The sequence below is a fragment of the Coregonus clupeaformis genome, unplaced genomic scaffold, assembly GCF_020615455.1.
Source record: "Coregonus clupeaformis isolate EN_2021a unplaced genomic scaffold, ASM2061545v1 scaf4547, whole genome shotgun sequence".
Lineage (NCBI taxonomy): Eukaryota > Metazoa > Chordata > Actinopteri > Salmoniformes > Salmonidae > Coregonus > Coregonus clupeaformis.
This window is the reverse complement of record NW_025538001.1, coordinates 1-20831: the sequence shown is the minus strand read 5'-3', so window position 1 is coordinate 20831 and position 20831 is coordinate 1. Positions and strand designations below refer to the sequence as shown.

General features: G+C 44.5%; 16 non-coding genes across 16 annotated transcripts; all 16 read left to right on the top strand.

Annotated features, from left to right (window-relative positions):
• The first annotated feature begins 7942 nt into the window (after positions 1-7942).
• trnak-uuu lies at positions 7943-8015 on the top strand. The gene has a single exon. It is a non-coding gene; the product is annotated as a tRNA-Lys (tRNA).
• A 780-nt stretch (positions 8016-8795) lies between these two features.
• trnak-uuu lies at positions 8796-8868 on the top strand. The gene has a single exon. It is a non-coding gene; the product is annotated as a tRNA-Lys (tRNA).
• Positions 8869-9647: 779 nt separating this feature from the next.
• On the top strand, positions 9648-9720 carry trnak-uuu. Its single transcript has one exon. It is a non-coding gene; the product is annotated as a tRNA-Lys (tRNA).
• A 780-nt stretch (positions 9721-10500) lies between these two features.
• trnak-uuu lies at positions 10501-10573 on the top strand. Its single transcript has one exon. It is a non-coding gene; the product is annotated as a tRNA-Lys (tRNA).
• Positions 10574-11342: 769 nt separating this feature from the next.
• trnak-uuu lies at positions 11343-11415 on the top strand. The gene has a single exon. It is a non-coding gene; the product is annotated as a tRNA-Lys (tRNA).
• Positions 11416-12196: 781 nt separating this feature from the next.
• On the top strand, positions 12197-12269 carry trnak-uuu. Its single transcript has one exon. It is a non-coding gene; the product is annotated as a tRNA-Lys (tRNA).
• A 780-nt stretch (positions 12270-13049) lies between these two features.
• On the top strand, positions 13050-13122 carry trnak-uuu. Its single transcript has one exon. It is a non-coding gene; the product is annotated as a tRNA-Lys (tRNA).
• Positions 13123-13902: 780 nt separating this feature from the next.
• Positions 13903-13975, top strand: trnak-uuu. The gene has a single exon. It is a non-coding gene; the product is annotated as a tRNA-Lys (tRNA).
• A 779-nt stretch (positions 13976-14754) lies between these two features.
• On the top strand, positions 14755-14827 carry trnak-uuu. The gene has a single exon. It is a non-coding gene; the product is annotated as a tRNA-Lys (tRNA).
• A 780-nt stretch (positions 14828-15607) lies between these two features.
• Positions 15608-15680, top strand: trnak-uuu. Its single transcript has one exon. It is a non-coding gene; the product is annotated as a tRNA-Lys (tRNA).
• Positions 15681-16453: 773 nt separating this feature from the next.
• trnak-uuu lies at positions 16454-16526 on the top strand. Its single transcript has one exon. It is a non-coding gene; the product is annotated as a tRNA-Lys (tRNA).
• Positions 16527-17306: 780 nt separating this feature from the next.
• Positions 17307-17379, top strand: trnak-uuu. Its single transcript has one exon. It is a non-coding gene; the product is annotated as a tRNA-Lys (tRNA).
• A 779-nt stretch (positions 17380-18158) lies between these two features.
• trnak-uuu lies at positions 18159-18231 on the top strand. Its single transcript has one exon. It is a non-coding gene; the product is annotated as a tRNA-Lys (tRNA).
• Positions 18232-19010: 779 nt separating this feature from the next.
• Positions 19011-19083, top strand: trnak-uuu. Its single transcript has one exon. It is a non-coding gene; the product is annotated as a tRNA-Lys (tRNA).
• Positions 19084-19863: 780 nt separating this feature from the next.
• Positions 19864-19936, top strand: trnak-uuu. The gene has a single exon. It is a non-coding gene; the product is annotated as a tRNA-Lys (tRNA).
• Positions 19937-20716: 780 nt separating this feature from the next.
• trnak-uuu lies at positions 20717-20789 on the top strand. Its single transcript has one exon. It is a non-coding gene; the product is annotated as a tRNA-Lys (tRNA).
• The last annotated feature ends 42 nt before the right edge of the window (positions 20790-20831 follow it).

Below are 20831 nucleotides of genomic sequence, written 5' to 3'. Positions count from 1 at the left end.
GCTTCCACATCCTGGTCGCTGAATTCCGAGCCAGCTAAATCCCTACATAACAACCCAGGCAGGCTGCAGTGAGGAAAGTGTTGCTGTTCGAGGGGAGCTGGAAGTTGGGGGTTAAGTACGTGTCACCTGAGGCCGTTGAGAGACCATCAGAGACAGTAAGGACCATCTAATTCAGAGTCAACTCCTGCACAGTAAAGGTTCCTCCTGTCCTGTCAACATGACAACCGCCTTGGAAGAACTACAGGAAGAGGTAGTAGGAGAATTGCACACCCTGACTAAAGACAAGTTACTAGACGTATGTGATTTCCTTGACATATCAGGCGAACAGAGAAGAGATGTTCAAGACAAATCCCGCATATCACTGATGACTCACATTATGATGTTCCTTGAAAGAGAGGAAGTTGCAGAGTTAGAAGATGGCGGCATGTCGGAATTATTGTTACTTAAAGACAAAATGACAGAGATGATCAGTGGCATAGATAGCAAGACAGGGCAAACTGACCATGATATTGAAACAGCCAGAACACATCACATAATAGAGGGACTGAGAACTGTAACCCCACAACAAGGGGTGGGAACTGAGCAGAGTACTGCAGACCAAGCCAGTGATTCTCTGCGCCAGCCCCAACCCCCTGCCCATCTTCAGAGGAGCATGCAGCTCTCACCCAGTGCACAGCCCGGCTCATACTGGCTGCAAAGAGTTAAAAAATTTCTGGTCAGATAGGTGAACCGGGCCAGAAAGATAAACTGACTTTTTCCAGCCTTGCCCATCAGATTGAGAATGGACTTAACAGAGGCTATCCTGAGGTAGAAATAGTAGACGCAGTAATCAGGGCTATTTCTCCAGGCTCACAGCTACGCAGCTACTTGGAAGGTAAACCCCAGCTAACTCTTCCCACACTTAGATGCATCCTGCGTTCCCACTTCCAAGAGAAGAGTGCAACAGAGCTTTACAAACAGCTAGCTTCAGAAGCACAGCATAGCAAGGGAGACCCCTCAAAGCTTCCTGATGCGCGTCTTAGATTTGAGGCAGAAAGTACTATTTGCGTCCCAGGAGTCAGAATCAGGGCTTAAGTATGACCCTGCCCTAGTCCAGCGCATGTGTTTACACACAGTCCTTACAGGTCTCCAGAGTGACAGTATCAGGATAGACATGCAGCCTCTCCTGCTTGATAGCGAAACATCAGATGAGGTTTTGCTAGAGAAGCTTAACATTGCTTGTGCTAATGAGTTAGAAAGACGAAACAAAAAGCGTTTTAATGCCCCACAGCCTGCTACAACTGTAAGTGTAGTCCAGTTAGAAGATACGCCATCTGCAAAGTGTCCTGTGAAGGAAGCCAAAGCTAAGATACCCGCAGAACTGTTAACAGAGTTAGCTGAACTTAAGACAGGTGTAGCTTCCCTAAAAGGTCTCAGTGCAGAGATTGCTCAGATTAAGGAGACATTACAGCAGCCTATGTTTCAGTCATCGCCTTATGCCCATGCCCCACTTCCAGTTAGGAGGCCAGATAGGGACCCCCAGCCACCTGTTTCCCAGCAGCAGTATTACAGCAACTACAGTCAGCCCCAAGCACCTGACCCTGCGCAGTATCAATATGCACCTAACCTGTATACCAACCGCTCTGCTCAAGCTCCAAGGAGGTGTTTTGTCTGCCAGCAGGCCAGAACAGATGCACGCTGCACACACTGCTTCCGATGTGGGAGTGGGGAACATTTTCAAGCTGGATGTAAAATCCGGGGGAGTCAGACCATCCAAAGAGGCCCCTTTAAACGGGGAAGGGTTACCGCTGAGGGACAAGTGTTAACCGTAGCTACCAAAAAGTCCCAGAAATGTGCAAATTGTGCCAGAGAAGATTCATTTGAGAACCTGAAACAATGTTCATCATGTAAAGAGACACTGTACTGTTCCAAAGGATGTCAAAACCAACATTGGACTAAACATAAGGAAAAATGCACTCACCTGAAAATGGACTCTACCTGTGAAAAGCTTTCCTGTACAGAAGAAAATGCCCACTCTTTACCATCCCTAGCTCAAGGTTGCCACCCCATAAGGTCACCTCGCTAGTCGGTAGACAGTGCCTTGTTGAGTGTCACCTGAATCGCCACCACCTCCAAGCTCTATGGGACACAGGCTCTCAGGTATCGGTCATTGATGAACGATGGAAAGCGGAATCTCTCCCAAACGCAAGGCTGAGGGATGTTTCAGAAATTCTGGACTCACCTGATGATCTAAGATTGACGGCAGCAAATGGGACTGAAATGCCGTACCTGGGATGGATTGAAACAACTTTTCGGCTAGCCTCTGAAACTGACCAAACGAAGGAACTGATCATCCCAGTGCTGGTAATGAAAGGCTGTCACCTATCTCATCCCATCATAGGTTTCAATGTTATTGAGCACATCCTGACAATGACCGAAAAGACTAAACGGTACAGTACAGTGAAAAAAGCTTTCCCAAGCCTCAAAAGAAATAAGGTGAGGGCTTTTATACAGGCTGTTAGCGCAGAACAGACAGATGAATACGCAGTGAAGACCAAGAAAGAGAAGGTTGCTGTACCAAAACACAGTAGCATTCAGATTGAGTGCCGGGTAGCTTCCCAGCCTTTCAAAGATGACATGACAATGCTTTTCCAGCCAGACCTGAACCCGCAGTGGCCAGATGAACTTGAGTTCTTTGACACACTAGTCAGAGTTAAGAAAGGTGTTTTTCCAGTTGTCATGCTTGATGTCTCTAACCCCACTGACCACGACATTGCCCTGCTAGGGACGCACCATAATCGGTACAGTACAAACCATTATGACTGTGTTACCTGCCCAAGTCTTTGAAAAAGCTGTCACCCCAGCCACAGTGAATCACACTAGTGTTCAAACTCCATGTACTGCTACTGAACAGTGGGATCCACCAGTAGGTTTAAGTCACCTAACCGAAGAACAGAGAGAGGTTGTTAGGAAAATGCTTAGAGAAGAGTGTCACTCCTTCTCCAGATCAGACAATGACATTGGCTGCATTGAACGATTGAAAATGACTATTTCTCTAAAGGACTCTGAACCAGTCAAGCGCACACATGTCAGTGCCCAGGCCACTGTATCAGGAGATGAAGGGTTACCTTCATGACCTCATAGCCCAGGGTTGGGTTAGGAAGTCAAACTCTTCATATTCTTCACCTGTCGTGGTGCGTTAGGAAGAAGGACGGGACCCTCCGGTTGTGTATAGATTACAGAGACCTGAACAGAAAGACACATCCCGACCGCCAGCCCATCCCTCGGGTCCAGGACATCATGGACAGTTTAGGTGGTAATTCCTGGTTCTCCCCTTTTAGATCAGGGAAAAGCATATCACCAAGGGTTCATCTCTGAAGAAAGCAGATCACTGACAGCATTTGTGACCCCATGGGGACTCTATGAGTGGATACGTATGCCATTCGGCCTCATGAACGCTCCTGCAGCTTTTCAGCGTTGTATGGAGGAATGTTTGGAAGGGCTCCGGGACAACATCTGCATTCCTTATCTGGACGACACGCTAGTTTTCAGTAAAACTTTCGACAGCCATGTGAATGATGTGCAAAAGGTTTTGCAGCGTCTCAGAGAGTATGGCATCAAACTCAAGCCAAGTAAGTGTGATCTCTTTAAACCCCAGGTCCGTTATTTGGGCAGAATAGTGTCTGCAGACGGCAGCAAAGTTGACCCAGCCGATTTTGAAGCAGTAAGAGCATTGAAAGAGATCAGACCACAGACTGTGGGCCAGCTCAGAAAAATGCTTGGTTTACTCACTTACTACAGACAGTACATCAAAGACTTTTCTAGGAGGGCCAGCTGTCTGTATGACCTCCTGAAAGCAGATTCAGAGAAATTACCTGACCACCCACGGAAAGCAAAAACAAAGAAAGTAAGTCATGTGGTGCCCTCAAACAAGCCAATCCTGTGGACTGACCAGCATCAACAGGCACTTGAACAGCTGATTGAGTGTCTGCTTCACCCACCAGTCTTAGGTTTCCCTGACTTCACTCAGCCATTTGTTGTACACACTGATGCGTCACACCAAGGCTTGGGAGCAGTTCTTTATCAAGAGCAAGATGGGAAGCTTAGGGTCATTGCTTATGGCTCTCGAACCCTAACAGCAGCTGAGAAGAACTATCACTACCACTCTGGCAAGCTAGAATTTCTAGCTCTAAAATGGGCAATCACTGATAAGTTCCATGATTATTTGTACTATGCTCCGACCTTCACTGTATACAGTGATAACAACCCGCTCAGCTACATTCTGTCTACTGCAAACTGAACGCAACCACTTCCAGGTGGGTTGCAGAATTGGCTGATTTCCACTTTACAATAAAGTACAGGCCAGGCAGAGAGAACGGTGATGCAGATGCTTTGTCGAGGATGCCACTGGATGTAGAGTCACTGATGAGAGAATGTTCTGAGGAGCTTCCACCAGACACCATTGCCGCCACTATACAAGCAGTAGAGGTACAGAAAGAGCCTTTGTGCCTTGGTCAATTTCAGCTGCATCTATGTCAGTATCAGCTGAAGGTGAGACAACTACAGCAACAATCAGCTCGATCCCAAAAGAGGGGATAAGAGAGGCACAAGAGTCTGATCCGGTCATCCGTCCTGTGCTCGATTTCAAGCTGTCTGGTTCCAAACCGCCAGTTAAAGAGCAAAAGGAATTCAGTCCAAAGACAAAATGCCTATTCAGAGAATGGGACAAATTGACAATCGACAGTGATGGTATTCTGTACAGAATCACTACAGCCCGCAAGCAGTTAGTTCTACCAGAGCAGTACAAAGGTAAAGTGATGGAAGAGTTGCACAATAACATGGGACACCAAGGTACTGACCGCACTGTATCACTAGTACGTGACCGCTTCTTCTGGCCTTATATGCAATCTGACATTGAGCACTATGTGACTAAAACTTGTAGCTGTGTCAAGCAGAAAAGCCAGGCCATGAAACAAGAGCTCCTCTGACAAACATTGTGACAACACAGCCATTTGAACTGGTATGTATAGATTTCCTCCATCTCGACAGATGCAAAGGGGGATATGAGTACATCCTCGTGATTGTTGATCATTTTACACGTTACACTCAAGCCTACGCCACCACATCAAAGTCAGGAAAAACTGCTGCAAATCTCATCTTCAATGACTTTGCCCTGAAGTTTGGGTTCCCCTCCCGCATCCACCATGACCAAGGGGGAGAATTCGAAAATCAGTTGTTCCATCAGTTAAAGAAACTCAGTGGCATGGCGGGGTCCAGAACAACACCCTACCACCCGATGGGGAACGGTCAAGTGGAACGAATGAACAGAACATTGTTGCAAATGCTAAAGACACTAACTGAGACACAAAAGTCAAACTGGAAGGAGTCTCTAAACAAACTGGTTTATGCCTATAACTGCACCCGTTGCGAAGTGACTGGCTATTCACCATTTTATCTTCTGTTTGGGAGATCACCCAGGCTTCCAGTTGATATGTTCTTTGGATTGTGCACAGAGGCAGGTTCCAGTAACCAGCGAGACTACGTGGAGAACTGGAAACGAGGAATGGAAGAAGCATACGCCATTGCAAATGAAAATGCTCAGAAAGCTGCTGAAAGAAGTAAAAAGTACTATGACACTAAAGTTAGGAGTTCAGTGCTACAGCCTGGCGAGCGAGTTCTGATTAAAAACCTGACACCAAGAGGAGGACCAGGCAAACTCCGTAACTATTGGGAAGATCAAATTCACACAGTAGTGAGACAAATGGGTTCAGACCTGCCGATTTATGAGTTGAGACCAGAAAAGGGTAGGGGACGCTCCCGGGTCCTGCACAGAAACCTGCTCATGTCCTGTGACCACTTACCTTTGAGAGACAACCAGAAATGACTAAAGATGACAAAAGTAAGAAAAAGAGACATCAGCCTGGATCACAGCCTCTAGATTCTGATGAAGACAGCGGGGATGAATATGACCTTCATCATGAGCCGCTACAGGTCCCCACATCTCCTACAGTACCTGAGAGGTATGCTGAACCAGCGAGAGAGTCGGAAAACAGGCCCCCACCAGTGAAACAAACAGTTGCGGTGCCAGTTCCTGATACGCTACCAGCACAGCCTCTTGTTGAAAATCAGCTGGAGGAGAAAACAACAGTTAAAGAACTGCCTGCTGAGGAGATGAACTTGCCTGCTGAAAATGTGCTGGATGATCGTCCACTAAGTGCCTTTCCTTCATTAACTGCTGCTGCTGAACCTGAGGAACCAGCTTACCAGCTGCCACAAAGAGAGAGACACCCTCCAAGACGTATCACCTATGATCAGCTTGGTATCCCTTCCTGCTACAGTATCCAGCCACAGCCACAGTTGTTCCCTGTCTACCCTGCACCAGGACTGGTTCCATGGCTGCCATCACTACAGGGATATTACCTTCAGCCACCCTACATGTATGGACTTCAGCAAACTTGAGGCCACAGACAGAGTTGACATGTTTGACCATGGACTACTGACTGATTTCACAGACTTTCACAAGACAATTAGCAGACTATGCATATAGATCATTAAAACTGATGGACTGTTGACAATAGTATGAGAAAAGACTGCTTATGGACTGTTTATACAGCTGGTCAACAGATATGGACTGTGAATATAACTTCTTGGTTCTATTTGAACTGTGAACTTTGACCTCTGCTCAAGGACTAGCTTACAGAAGAGGATTTTCTACGTCCAGTGCTTATAGACTGTTTAAGAAGATAATGTTGGTAATGTTGGGACAACATTTATTTTGTCGGGGAGAGTGTGACAGGTTAAAGGACATATTCATAGCCTGTTATACACTAAAAAGTATTAGTAAGTTCATGGTATGTAAGGATCTTAAAATATCTAAGGTTAAAAAGAGAATGCATCCAGTACTAGTTCATAGAGATTGATAAAATGCATAAATGTGTTTAAAATCCGTCAAGAGTCAAAGGGTTAATATTGTAAGAGGAATGTGTAAATGTGATATTGACTACTTTAGTTTGTGGTGCCTAATTTAAGGGTAAAAGTGTTCATCTGTGATCTACTAAATGCTCTTAATCTATGAGCCTGAGATCGATTGCTCTGGTCTCCACCCAACTTCCTGGGGGAATCGCGGTCTTTTTCTCATTACACTAAATTTGTCAGTGAGGAAACATAACTGCGTCACGTTCGTGATTATTTCTTCCCTTTTTCAGGTACGCTATTGATATGAAACGAGTTAATTTGAATGTAATAACTTGCTAACCTGTGAAGAGAGTTTAAGGTATGTGTTAGTAACATCTTGAGGAAGTTAGAGTTAAGTTGAAGAGAGTTATTAGGTGCGTGTGTGACTGTAATCTGCTTGGTTGCAGCGATAGCTTCGTACTGAGAGTAGCTGCCATTTTATGCTAATTGTGAATGAATATGTGCGTTGTTAATATAATATTTGGGGTTATTTGTATAATGTGTTTCGAATACTTTGTTGACATGGTTGATAAATGTAGTTATGGGTTACTGAGCTAAAGCTACTTTGTGTTTGACAGTTATATTGAAACATTTGTATATGTTTTAGTGAATTACAGTTTATGCTGTTGTGACTTGAATAAGCTTTGTACCCTACAAATCTCTGGTTCCTGTAGATCTGTTGTTCTGTAAAATGTGGTATTTTTGTAAAATCATTACACTAAATTTGTCAGTGAGGAAACATAACTGCGTCACGTTCGTGATTATTTCTTCCCTTTTTCAGGGGTGTAACACACGCAACCTTTTAATCTGGATTGAGACGCGATACCTTTGCACCTGAGGTCTCGGATTAGTAGTATATTTGGAGGGGAGTTGTAGTTAAAATGTATTTGACTGGCAGATTCGGAATGGAGGCCCTATTATCTGGGGAAATGTACCATCTGTCGATATCCCCTCGTCAGAACGTGCCTCCACCCGGCAGGTTAGGTGTATTGCAATGTGTAAAGTTAGAGCCCGGATAGCTCAGTCGGTAGAGCATCAGACTTTTAATCTGAGGGTCCAGGGTTCAAGTCCCTGTTTGGGCGTTTCTTTGGCATTTACATTTCTTTAAGAACCATTCCATATATATCCAGGCATTTTCGGTGAATTTGCAGGGCATGTTTACCAGTGGAGATCACACTACCATAAACAAGGATGCTCACTTGGCAGAATATCAGACTTTTCATCTGAGGGTTCAAGTCCCTTTTTGGCCGTTGCTTTGACATTTTCCTTCCTTCAAGAGGCAGTCTTTTTGGCCAGGCTTTTTCTGTGACTTTCATGGACATTTTCAACAGTGGACAATGCACACCCAGAGCCCAGATAGCTAATTCGGCGGATCATCAGACTTTTAAGCTGAGGCTCCAGGCTTAACCTCCCTGTTTGGATGACCAATTTTAAACTGGCATGAACACAGCATCCTCTGACTAAGAAATGTTGCTGTATGCGATGCTTTTGCAAGAGAGAATTCTCCTCTTAAGCAGCATTGGTTTGTATGTTTGCGAGCAAGAATTGTACTGCAAAGCGACATTGGTTCTATTGGTGATTTATTGACTTTGCTGTACAAAGAAGGCAGTTTGCACAAATTAAATAATTGATCGCTACGTGAACACGCAACCTTTTAATCTGGATTGAGACGCGATACCTTTGCACCCTGAGGTCTCGGATGAGTAGTATATTTGGAGGGGAGTTGTAGTTAAAATTTATTTGACTGGCAGATTCGGAATGGAGGCCCTATTATCTGGGGAAATGTACCATCTCTCGATATCCCCTCGTCAGAACGTGCCTCCACCCGGCAGGTTAGGTGTATTGCAATGTGCAAAGTTAGAGCCCGGATAGCTCAGTCGGTAGAGCATCAGACTTTTAATCTGAGGGTCCAGGGTTCAAGTCCCTGTTCGGGCGTTTCTTTGGCATTTACATTTCTTTAAGAGCCATTCCATATATATCCAGGCATTTTCGGTGACTTTGCAGGGCATGTTCACCAGTGGAGATCACACTACCATAAACAAGGATGCTCACTTGGCAGAATATCAGACTTTTCATCTGAGGGTTCAAGTCCCTTTTTGGCCGTTGCTTTGACATTTTCCTTCCTTCAAGAGGCAGTCTTTTTGGCCAGGCTTTTTCTGTGACTTTCATGGACATTTTCACCAGTGTACAATGCACACCAGAGCCCAGATAGCTAATTCGGCAGAGCATCAGACTTTTAAGCTGAGGCTCCAGGCTTAACCACCCTGTTTGGATGACCAATTTTAAACTGGCATGAACACAGCATCCTCTGACTAAGAAATGTTGCTGTATGCGATGCTTTTGCAAGAGAGAATTCTCCTCTTAAGCAGCATTGGTTTGTATGTTTGCGAGCAAGAATTGTACTGCAAAGCGACATTGGTTCTATTGGTGATTTATTGACTTTGCTGTACAAAGAAGGCAGTTTGCACAAATTAAATAATTGATCGCTACGTGAACACGCAACCTTTTAATCTGGATTGAGACGCGATACCTTTGCACCCTGAGGTCTCGGATGAGTAGTATATTTGGAGGGGAGTTGTAGTTAAAATTTATTTGACTGGCAGATTCGGAATGGAGGCCCTATTATCTGGGGAAATGTACCATCTGTCGATATCCCCTCGTCAGAACGTGCCTCCACCCGGCAGGTTAGGTGTATTGCAATGTGCAAAGTTAGAGCCCGGATAGCTCAGTCGGTAGAGCATCAGACTTTTAATCTGAGGGTCCAGGGTTCAAGTCCCTGTTCGGGCGTTTCTTTGGCATTTACATTTCTTTAAGAGCCATTCCATATATATCCAGGCATTTTCGGTGACTTTGCAGGGCATGTTCACCAGTGGAGATCACACTACCATAAACAAGGATGCTCACTCGGCAGAGCATCAGACATTTCATCTGAGGGTTCAAGTCCCTTTTTGGCCGTTGCTTTGACATTTTCCTTCCTTCAAGAGGCAGTCTTTTTGGCCAGGCTTTTTCTGTGACTTTCATGGACATTTTCACCAGTGTACAACGCACACCCAGAGCCCAGATAGCTAATTCGGCAGATCATAAGACTTTTAAGCTGAGGCTCCAGGCTTAACCACCCTGTTTGGATGACCAATTTTAAACTGGCATGAACACAGTATCCTCTGACTAAGAAATGTTGCTGTATGCGATGCTTTTGCAAGAGAGAATTCTCCTCTTAAGCAGCATTGGTTTGTATGTTTGCGAGCAAGAATTGTACTGTAAAGCGACATTGGTTCTATTGGTGATTGATTGACTTTGCTGTACAAAGAAGGCAGTTTGCACAAATTAAATAATTGATCGCTACGTGAACACGCAACCTTTTAATCTGGATTGAGACGCGATACCTTTGCACCCTGAGGTCTCGGATGAGTAGTATATTTGGAGGGGAGTTGTAGTTAAAATTTCTTTGACTGGCAGATTCGGAATGGAGGCCCTATTATCTGGGGAAATGTACCATCTGTCGATATCCCCTCGTCAGAACGTGCCTCCACCCGGCAGGTTAGGTGTATTGCAATGTGCAAAGTTAGAGCCCGGATAGCTCAGTCGGTAGAGCATCAGACTTTTAATCTGAGGGTCCAGGGTTCAAGTCCCTGTTCGGGCGTTTCTTTGGCATTTACCTTCCTTTAAGAGCCATTCCAGGCATTTTCGGTGACTTTGCAGGGCATGTTCACCAGTGGAGATCACACTACCATAAACAAGGATGCTCACTTGGCAGAGCATCAGACATTTCATCTGAGGGTTCAAGTCCCTTTTTGGGCATTGCTTTGACATTTTCCTTCCTTCAAGAGGCAGTCTTTTTGGCCAGGCTTTTTCTGTGACTTTCATGGACATTTTCACCAGTGTACAATGCACAGCCAGAGCCCAGATAGCTAATTCGGCAGAGCATCAGACTTTTAAGATGAGGCTCCAGGCTTAACCACCCTGTTTGGATGACCAATTTTAAACTGGCATGAACACAGCATCCTCTGACTAAGAAATGTTGCTGTATGCGATGCTTTTGCAAGAGAGAATTCTCCTCTTAAGCAGCATTGGTTTGTATGTTTGCGAGCAAGAATTGTACTGCAAAGCGACATTGGTTCTATTGGTGATTTATTGACTTTGCTGTACAAAGAAGGCAGTTTGCACAAATTAAATAATTGATCGCTACGTGAACACGCAACCTTTTAATCTGGATTGAGACGCGATACCTTTGCACCTGAGGTCTCGGATTAGTAGTATATTTGGAGGGGAGTTGTAGTTAAAATTTATTTGACTGGCAGATTCGGAATGGAGGCCCTATTATCTGGGGAAATGTACCATCTCTCGATATCCCCTCGTCAGAACGTGCCTCCACCCGGCAGGTTAGGTGTATTGCAATGTGCAAAGTTAGAGCCCGGATAGCTCAGTCGGTAGAGCATCAGACTTTTAATCTGAGGGTCCAGGGTTCAAGTCCCTGTTCGGGCGTTTCTTTGGCATTTACGTTTCTTTAAGAGCCATTCCATATATGTCCAGGCATTTTTGGTGAATTTGCAGGGCATGTTCACCAGTGTAGATCACACTACCATAAACAAGGATGCTCACTTGGCAGAATATCAGACTTTTCATCTGAGGGTTCAAGTCCCTTTTTGGGCCGTTGCTTTGACATTTTCCTTCCTTCAAGAGGCAGTCTTTTTGGCCAGGCTTTTTCTGTGACTTTCATGGACATTTTCACCAGTGTACAATGCACACCCAGAGCCCAGATAGCTAATTCGGCAGATCATCAGACTTTTAAGCTGAGGCTCCAGGCTTAACCTCCCTGTTTGGATGACCAATTTTAAACTGGCATGAACACAGCATCCTCTGACTAAGAAATGTTGCTGTATGCGATGCTTTTGCAAGAGAGAATTCTCCTCTTAAGCAGCATTGGTTTGTATGTTTGCGAGCAAGAATTGTACTGCAAAGCGACATTGGTTCTATTGGTGATTGATTGACTTTGCTGTACAAAGAAGGCAGTTTGCACAAATTAAATAATTGATCGCTACGTGAACAAGCAACCTTTTAATCTGGATTGAGACGCGATACCTTTGCACCCTGAGGTCTCGGATGAGTAGTATATTTGGAGGGGAGTTGTAGTTAAAATTTCTTTGACTGGCAGATTCGGAATGGAGGCCCTATTATCTGGGGAAATGTACCATCTGTCGATATCCCCTCGTCAGAACGTGCCTCCACCCGGCAGGTTAGGTGTATTGCAATGTGCAAAGTTAGAGCCCGGATAGCTCAGTCGGTAGAGCATCAGACTTTTAATCTGAGGGTCCAGGGTTCAAGTCCCTGTTCAGGGGTTTCTTTTGCATTTACATTTCATTAAGAGCCATTCCATATATATCCAGGCATTTTCGGTGACTTTGCAGGGCATGTTCACCAGTGGAGATCACACTACCATAAACAAGGATGCTCACTCGGCAGAGCATCAGACATTTCATCTGAGGGTTCAAGTCCCTTTTTGGCCGTTGCTTTGACATTTTCCTTCCTTCAAGAGGCAGTCTTTTTGGCCAGGCTTTTTCTGTGACTTTCATGGACATTTTCACCAGTGTACAATGCACACCCAGAGCCCAGATAGCTAATTCGGCAGATCATCAGACTTTTAAGCTGAGGCTCCAGGCTTAACCACCCTGTTTGGATGACCAATTTTAAACTGGCATGAACACAGCATCCTCTGACTAAGAAATGTTGCTGTATGCGATGCTTTTGCAAGAGAGAATTCTCCTCTTAAGCAGCATTGGTTTGTATGTTTGCGAGCAAGAATTGTACTGCAAAGCGACATTGGTTCTATTGGTGATTTATTGACTTTGCTGTACAAAGAAGGCAGTTTGCACAAATTAAATAATTGATCGCTACGTGAACAAGCAACCTTTTAATCTGGATTGAGACGCGATACCTTTGCACCCTGAGGTCTCGGATGAGTAGTATATTTGGAGGGGAGTTGTAGTTAAAATTTATTTGACTGGCAGATTCGGAATGGAGGCCCTATTATCTGGGGAAATGTACCATCTCTCGATATCCCCTCGTCAGAACGTGCCTCCACCCGGTAGGTTAGGTGTATTGCAATGGGCAAAGTTAGAGCCTGGATAGCTCAGTCGGTAGAGCATCAGACTTTTAAACTGAGGGTCCAGGGTTCAAGTCCCTGTTTGGGCGTTTCTTTGGCATTTACATTTCTTTAAGAGCCATTCCATATATATCCAGGCATTTTCAGTGACTTTGCAGGGCATGTTCACCAGTGGAGATCACACTACCATAAACAAGGATGCTCACTCGGCAGAGCATCAGACATTTCATCTGAGGGTTCAAGTCCCTTTTTGGCCGTTGCTTTGACATTTTCCTTCCTTCAAGAGGCAGTCTTTTTGGCCAGGCTTTTTCTGTGACTTTAATGGACATTTTCACCAGTGGACAATGCACACCCAGAGCCCAGATAGCTAATTCGGCAGATCATCAGACTTTTAAGCTGAGGCTCCAGGCTTAACCACCCTGTTTGGATGACCAATTTTAAACTGGCATCAACACAGCATCCTCTGACTAAGAAATGTTGCTGTATGCGATGCTTTTGCAAGAGAGAATTCTCCTCTTAAGCAGCATTGGTTTGTATGTTTGCGAGCAAGAATTGTACTGCAAAGCGACATTGGTTCTATTGGTGATTTATTGACTTTGCTGTACAAAGAAGGCAGTTTGCACAAATTAAATAATTGATCGCTACGTGAACACGCAACCTTTTAATCTGGATTGAGACGCGATACCTTTGCACCCTGAGGTCTCGGATTAGTAGTATATTTGGAGGGGAGTTGTAGTTAAAATTTATTTGACTGGCAGATTCGGAATGGAGGCCCTATTATCTGGGGAAATGTACCATCTGTCGATATCCCCTCGTCAGAACGTGCCTCCACCCGGCAGGTTAGGTGTATTGCAATGTGCAAAGTTAGAGCCCGGATAGCTCAGTCGGTAGAGCATCAGACTTTTAATCTGAGGGTCCAGGGTTCAAGTCCCTGTTCGGGCGTTTCTTTGGCATTTACATTTCTTTAAGAGCCATTCCATATATATCCAGGCATTTTCGGTGACTTTGCAGGGCATGTTCACCAGTGGAGATCACACTACCATAAACAAGGATGCTCACTTGGCAGAGCATCAGACTTTTCATCTGAGGGTTCAAGTCCCTTTTTGGCCGTTGCTTTGACATTTTCCTTCCTTCAAGAGGCAGTCTTTTTGGCCAGGCTTTTTCTGTGACTTTCATGGACATTTTCACCAGTGTACAATGCACAGCCAGAGCCCAGATAGCTAATTCGGCAGAGCATCAGACTTTTAAGGTGAGGCTCCTGGCTTAACCACCCTGTTTGGATGACCAATTTTAAACTGGCATGAACACAGCATCCTCTGACTAAGAAATGTTGCTGTATGCGATGCTTTTGCAAGAGAGAATTATCCTCTTAAGCAGCATTGGTTTGGATGTTTGCGAGCAGGAATTGTACTGCAAAGCGACATTGGTTCTATTAGTGATTTATTGACTTTGCTGTACAAAGAAGGCAGTTTGCACAAATTAAATAATTGATCGCTACGTGAACACGCAACCTTTTAATCTGGATTGAGACGCGATACCTTTGCACCTGAGGTCTCGGATTAGTAGTATATTTGGAGGGGAGTTGTAGTTAAAATGTATTTGACTGGCAGATTCGGAATGGAGGCCCTATTATCTGGGGAAATGTACCATCTGTCGATATCCCCTCGTCAGAACGTGCCTCCACCCGGCAGGTTAGGTGTATTGCAATGTGCAAAGTTAGAGCCCGGATAGCTCAGTCGGTAGAGCATCAGACTTTTAATCTGAGGGTCCAGGGTTCAAGTCCCTGTTCGGGCGTTTCTTTGGCATTTACATTTCTTTAAGAGCCATTCCATATATATCCAGGCATTTTCGGTGACTTTGCAGGGCATGTTCACCAGTGGAGATCACACTACCATAAACAAGGATGCTCACTTGGCAGAGCATCAGACATTTCATCTGAGGGTTCAAGTCCCTTTTTGGCCGTTGCTTTGACATTTTCCTTCCTTCAAGAGGCAGTCTTTTTGGCCAGGCTTTTTCTGTGACTTTCATGGACATTTTCAACAGTGGACAATGCACACCCAGAGCCCAGATAGCTAATTCGGCAGATCATCAGACTTTTAAGCTGAGGCTCCAGGCTTAACCACACTGTTTGGATGACCAATTTTAAACTGGCATGAACACAGCATCCTCTGACTAAGAAATGTTGCTGTATGCGATGCTTTTGCAAGAGAGAATTCTCCTCTTAAGCAGCATTGGTTTGTATGTTTGCGAGCAAGAATTGTACTGCAAAGCGACATTGGTTCTATTGGTGATTTATTGACTTTGCTGTACAAAGAAGGCAGTTTGCACAAATAAAATAATTGATCGCTACGTGAACATGCAACCTTTTAATCTGGATTGAGACGCGATACTTTTGCACCCTGAGGTCTCGGATGAGTAGTATATTTGGAGAGGAGTTGTAATTAAAATGTATTTGACTGGCAGATTCGGAATGGAGGCCCTATTATCTGGGGAAATGTACCATCTGTCGATATCCCCTCGTCAGAACGTGCCTCCACCCGGCAGGTTAGGTGTATTGCAATGTGCAAAGTTAGAGCCCGGATAGCTCAGTCGGTAGAGCATCAGACTTTTAATCTGAGGGTCCAGGGTTCAAGTCCCTGTTCGGGCGTTTCTTTTACATTTCTTTAAGAGCCATTCCATATATATCCAGGCATTTTCGGTGACTTTGCAGGGCATGTTCACCAGTGGAGATCACACTACCATAAACAAGGATGCTCACTCGGCAGAGCATCAGACATTTCATCTGAGGGTTCAAGTCCCTTTTTGGCCGTTGCTTTGACATTTTCCTTCCTTCAAGAGGCAGTCTTTTTGGCCAGGCTTTTTCTGTGACTTTCATGGACATTTTCACCAGTGGACAATGCACACCCAGAGCCCAGATAGCTAATTCGGCAGATCATCAGACTTTTAAGCTGAGGCTCCAGGCTTAACCACACTGTTTGGATGACCAATTTTAAACTGGCATGAACACAGCATCCTCTGACTAAGAAATGTTGCTGTATGCGATGCTTTTGCAAGAGAGAATTCTCCTCTTAAGCAGCATTGGTTTGTATGTTTGCGAGGAAGAATTGTACTGCAAAGCGACATTGGTTCTATTGGTGATTTATTGACTTTGCTGTACAAAGAAGGCAGTTTGCACAAATAAAATAATTGATCGCTACGTGAACACGCAACCTTTTAATCTGGATTGAGACGCGATACCTTTGCACCTGAGGTCTCTGATTAGTAGTATATTTGGAGGGGAGTTGTAGTTAAAATTTCTTTGACTGGCAGATTCGGAATGGATGCCCTATTATCTGGGGAAATGTACCACCTGTCGATATCCCCTCGTCAGAACGTGCCTCCACCCGGCAGGTTAGGTGTATTGCAATGTGCAAAGGTAGAGCCCGGATAGCTCAGTCGGTAGAGCATCAGACTTTTAATCTGAGGGTCCAGGGTTCAAGTCCCTGTTCGGGCGTTTCTTTGGCATTTACATTTCTTTAAGAGCCATTCCATATATTTCCAGGCATTTTCGGTGACTTTGCAGGGCATGTTCACCAGTGGAGATCACACTATCATAAACAAGGATGCTCACTTGGCAGAGCATCAGACATTTCATCTGAGGGTTCAAGTCCCTTTTTGGGCATTGGCTTTGACATTTCCCTTCCTTCAAGAGGCAGTCTTTTTGGCCAGGCTTTTTCTGTGACTTTCATGGACATTTTCACCAGTGTACAATGTTTAACCAGAGCCCAGATAGCTAATTCGGCAGAGCATCAGACTTTTAAGATGAGGCTCCAGGCTTAACCTCCCTGTTTGGATGACCAATTTTAAACTGGCATGAACACAGCATCCTCTGACTAAGAAATGTTACTGTATGCAATGCTTTTGCAACAGAGAATTCTCCTATTAAGCAGCATTGGTTTGTATGTTTGCGAGCAAGAATTGTACTGCAAAGCGACATTGGTTCTATTGGTGATTGATTGACTTTGCTGTACAAAGAAGGCAGTTTGCACAAATTAAATAATTGATCGCTACGTGAACACGCAACCTTTTAATCTGGATTGAGACGCGATACCTTTGCACCTGAGGTCTCGGATTAGTAGTATATTTGGATGGGAGTTGTAGTTAAAATTTCTTTGACTGGCAGATTCGGAATGGAGGCCCTATTATCTGGGGAAATGTACCATCTGTCGATATCCCCTCGTCAGAACGTGCCTCCACCCGGCAGGTTAGGTGTATTGCAATGTGCTAAGTTAGAGCCTGGATAGCTCAGTCGGTAGAGCATCAGACTTTTAATCTGAGGGTCCAGGGTTCAAGTCCCTGTTCGGGCGTTTCTTTGGCATTTACATTTCTTTAAGAGCCATTCCATATATATCCAGGCATTTTCGGTGACTTTGCAGGGCATGTTCACCAGTGGAGATCACACTATCATAAACAAGGATGCTCACTTGGCAGAGCATCAGACATTTCATCTGAGGGTTCAAGTCCCTTTTTGGGCATTGCTTTGACATTTTCCTTCCTTCAAGAGGCAGTCTTTTTGGCCAGGCTTTTTCTGTGACTTTCATGGACATTTTCACCAGTGTACAATGCACAACCAGAGCCCAGATAGCTAATTCGGCAGAGCATCAGACTTTTAAGATGAGGCTCCAGGCTTAACCACCCTGTTTGGATGACCAATTTTAAACTGGCATGAACACAGCATCCTCTGACTAAGAAATGTTGCTGTATGCGATGCTTTTGCAAGAGAGAATTCTCCTCTTAAGCAGCATTGGTTTGTATGTTTGCGAGCAAGAATTGTACTGCAAAGCGACATTGGTTCTATTGGTGATTTATTGACTTTGCTGTACAAAGAAGGCAGTTTGCACAAATTAAATAATTGATCGCTACGTGAACACGCAACCTTTTAATCTGGATTGAGACGCGATACCTTTGCACCTGAGGTCTCGGATTAGTAGTATATTTGGAGGGGAGTTGTAGTTAAAATTTCTTTGACTGGCAGATTCGGAATGGAGGCCCTATTATCTGGGGAAATGTACCATCTGTCGATATCCCCTCGTCAGAACGTGCCTCCACCCGGCAGGTTAGGTGTATTGCAATGTGCAAAGTTAGAGCCCGAATAGCTCTGTCGGTAGAGCATCAGACTTTTAATCTCAGGGTCCAGGGTTCAAGTCCCTGTTTGGGCGTTTCTTTGGCATTTACATTCCTTTAAGAGCCATTCCATATATATCCAGGCATTTTCGGTGACTTTGCAGGGCATGTTCACCAGTGGAGATGACACTACCATAAACAAGGATGCTCACTTGGCAGAGCATCAGACATTTCATCTGAGGGTTCAAGTCCCTTTTTGGGCATTGCTTTGACATTTTCCTTCCTTCAAGAGGCAGTCTTTTTGGCCAGGCTTTTTCTGTGACTTTCATGGACATTTTCACCAGTGTACAATGTTTAACCAGAGCCCAGATAGCTAATTCGGCAGAGCATCAGACTTTTAAGATGAGGCTCCAGGCTTAACCACCCTGTTTGGATGACCAATTTTAAACTGGCATGAACACAGCATCCTCTGACTAAGAAATGTTGCTGTATGCAATGCTTTTGCAACAGAGAATTCTCCTATTAAGCAGCATTGGTTTGTATGTTTGCGAGCAAGAATTGTACTGCAAAGCGACATTGGTTCTATTGGTGATTTATTGACTTTGCTGTACAAAGAAGGCAGTTTGCACAAATTAAATAATTGATCGCTACGTGAACACGCAACCTTTTAATCTGGATTGAGACGCGATACCTTTGCACCTGAGGTCTCGGATTAGTAGTATATTTGGATGGGAGTTGTAGTTAAAATTTATTTGACTGGCAGATTCGGAATGGAGGCCCTATTATCTGGGGAAATGTACCATCTGTCGATATCCCCTCGTCAGAACGTGCCTCCACCCGGCAGGTTAGGTGTATTGCAATGTGCAAAGTTAGAGCCCGAATAGCTCTGTCGGTAGAGCATCAGACTTTTAATCTCAGGGTCCAGGGTTCAAGTCCCTGTCTGGGTGATTCTTTGGCATTTACATTTTTTAAGAGCCATTTCATATATATCCAGGCATTTTCAGTGACTTTGCAGGGCATGTTCACCAGTGGAGATCACACTACCATAAACAAGGATGCTCACTTGGCAGAGCATCAGACATTTCATCTGAAGGTTCAAGTCCCTTTTTGGGCATTGGCTTTGACATTTCCCTTCCTTCAAGAGGCAGTCTTTTTGGCCAGGCTTTTTCTGTGACTTTAATGGACATTTTCACCAGTGGACAATGCACACCCAGAGCCCAGATAGCTAATTCGGCAGATCATCAGACTTTTAAGCTGAGGCTCCAGGCTTAACCACACTGTTTGGATGACCAATTTTAAACTGGCATGAACACAGCATCCTCTGACTAAGAAATGTTGCTGTATGCGATGCTTTTGCAAGAGAGAATTCTCCTCTTAAGCAGCATTGGTTTGTATGTTTGCGAGCAAGAATTGTACTGCAAAGCGACATTGGTTCTATTGGTGATTGATTGACTTTGCTGTACAAAGAAGGCAGTTTGCACAAATTAAATAATTGATCGCTACGTGAACACGCAACCTTTTAATCTGGATTGAGACGCGATACCTTTGCACCCTGAGGTCTCGGATGAGTAGTATATTTGGAGGGGAGTTGTAGTCAAAATTTATTTGACTGGCAGATTCGGAATGGAGGCCCTATTATCTGGGGAAATGTACCATCTGTCGATATCCCCTCGTCAGAACGTGCCTCCACCCGGCAGGTTAGGTGTATTGCAATGTACAAAGTTAGAGCCCGAATAGCTCTGTCGGTAGAGCATCAGACTTTTAATCTCAGGGTCCAGGGTTCAAGTCCCTGTCTGGGTGATTCTTTGGCATTTACATTTTTTAAGAGCCATTTCATATATATCCAGGCATTTTCAGTGACTTTGCAGGGCATGTTCACCAGTGGAGATCACACTACCATAAACAAGGATGCTCACTTGGCAGAGCATCAGACATTTCATCTGAAGGTTCAAGTCCCTTTTTGGGCATTGGCTTTGACATTTCCCTTCCTTCAAGAGGCAGTCTTTTTGGCCAGGCTTTTTCTGTGACTTTAATGGACATTTTCAACAGTGGACAATGCACACCCAGAGCCCAGATAGCTAATTCGGCAGAGCATCAGACTTTTAAGATGAGGCTCCAGGCTTAACCACCCTGTTTGGATGACCAATTTTAAACTGGCATGAACACAGCATCCTCTGACTAAGAAATGTTGCTGTATGCGATGCTTTTGCAAGAGAGAATTCTCCTCTTAAGCAGCATTGGTTTGTATGTTTGCGAGCAAGAATTGTACTGCAAAGCGACATTGGTTCTATTGGTGATTTATTGACTTTGCTGTACAAAGAAGGCAGTTTGCACAAATAAAATAATTGATCGCTACGTGAACACGCAACCTTTTAATCTGGATTGAGACGCGATACCTTTGCACCCTGAGGTCTCGGATGAGTAGTATATTTGGAGGGGAGTTGTAGTTAAAATTTTGATGACTGGCAGATTTGGAATGGAGGCCCTATTATCTGGGGAAATGTACCATCTGTCGATATCCCCTCGTCAGAACGTGCCTCCACCCGGCAGGTTAGGTGTATTGCAATGTGCAAAGTTAGAGCCCGAATAGTTCATTCGGTAGAGCATCAGACTTTTAATCTGAGGGTCCAGGTTTCAAGTCCCTGTTTGGGCATTTACCTTCCTTTAAGAGCCATTCCCTATATATCCAGGCATT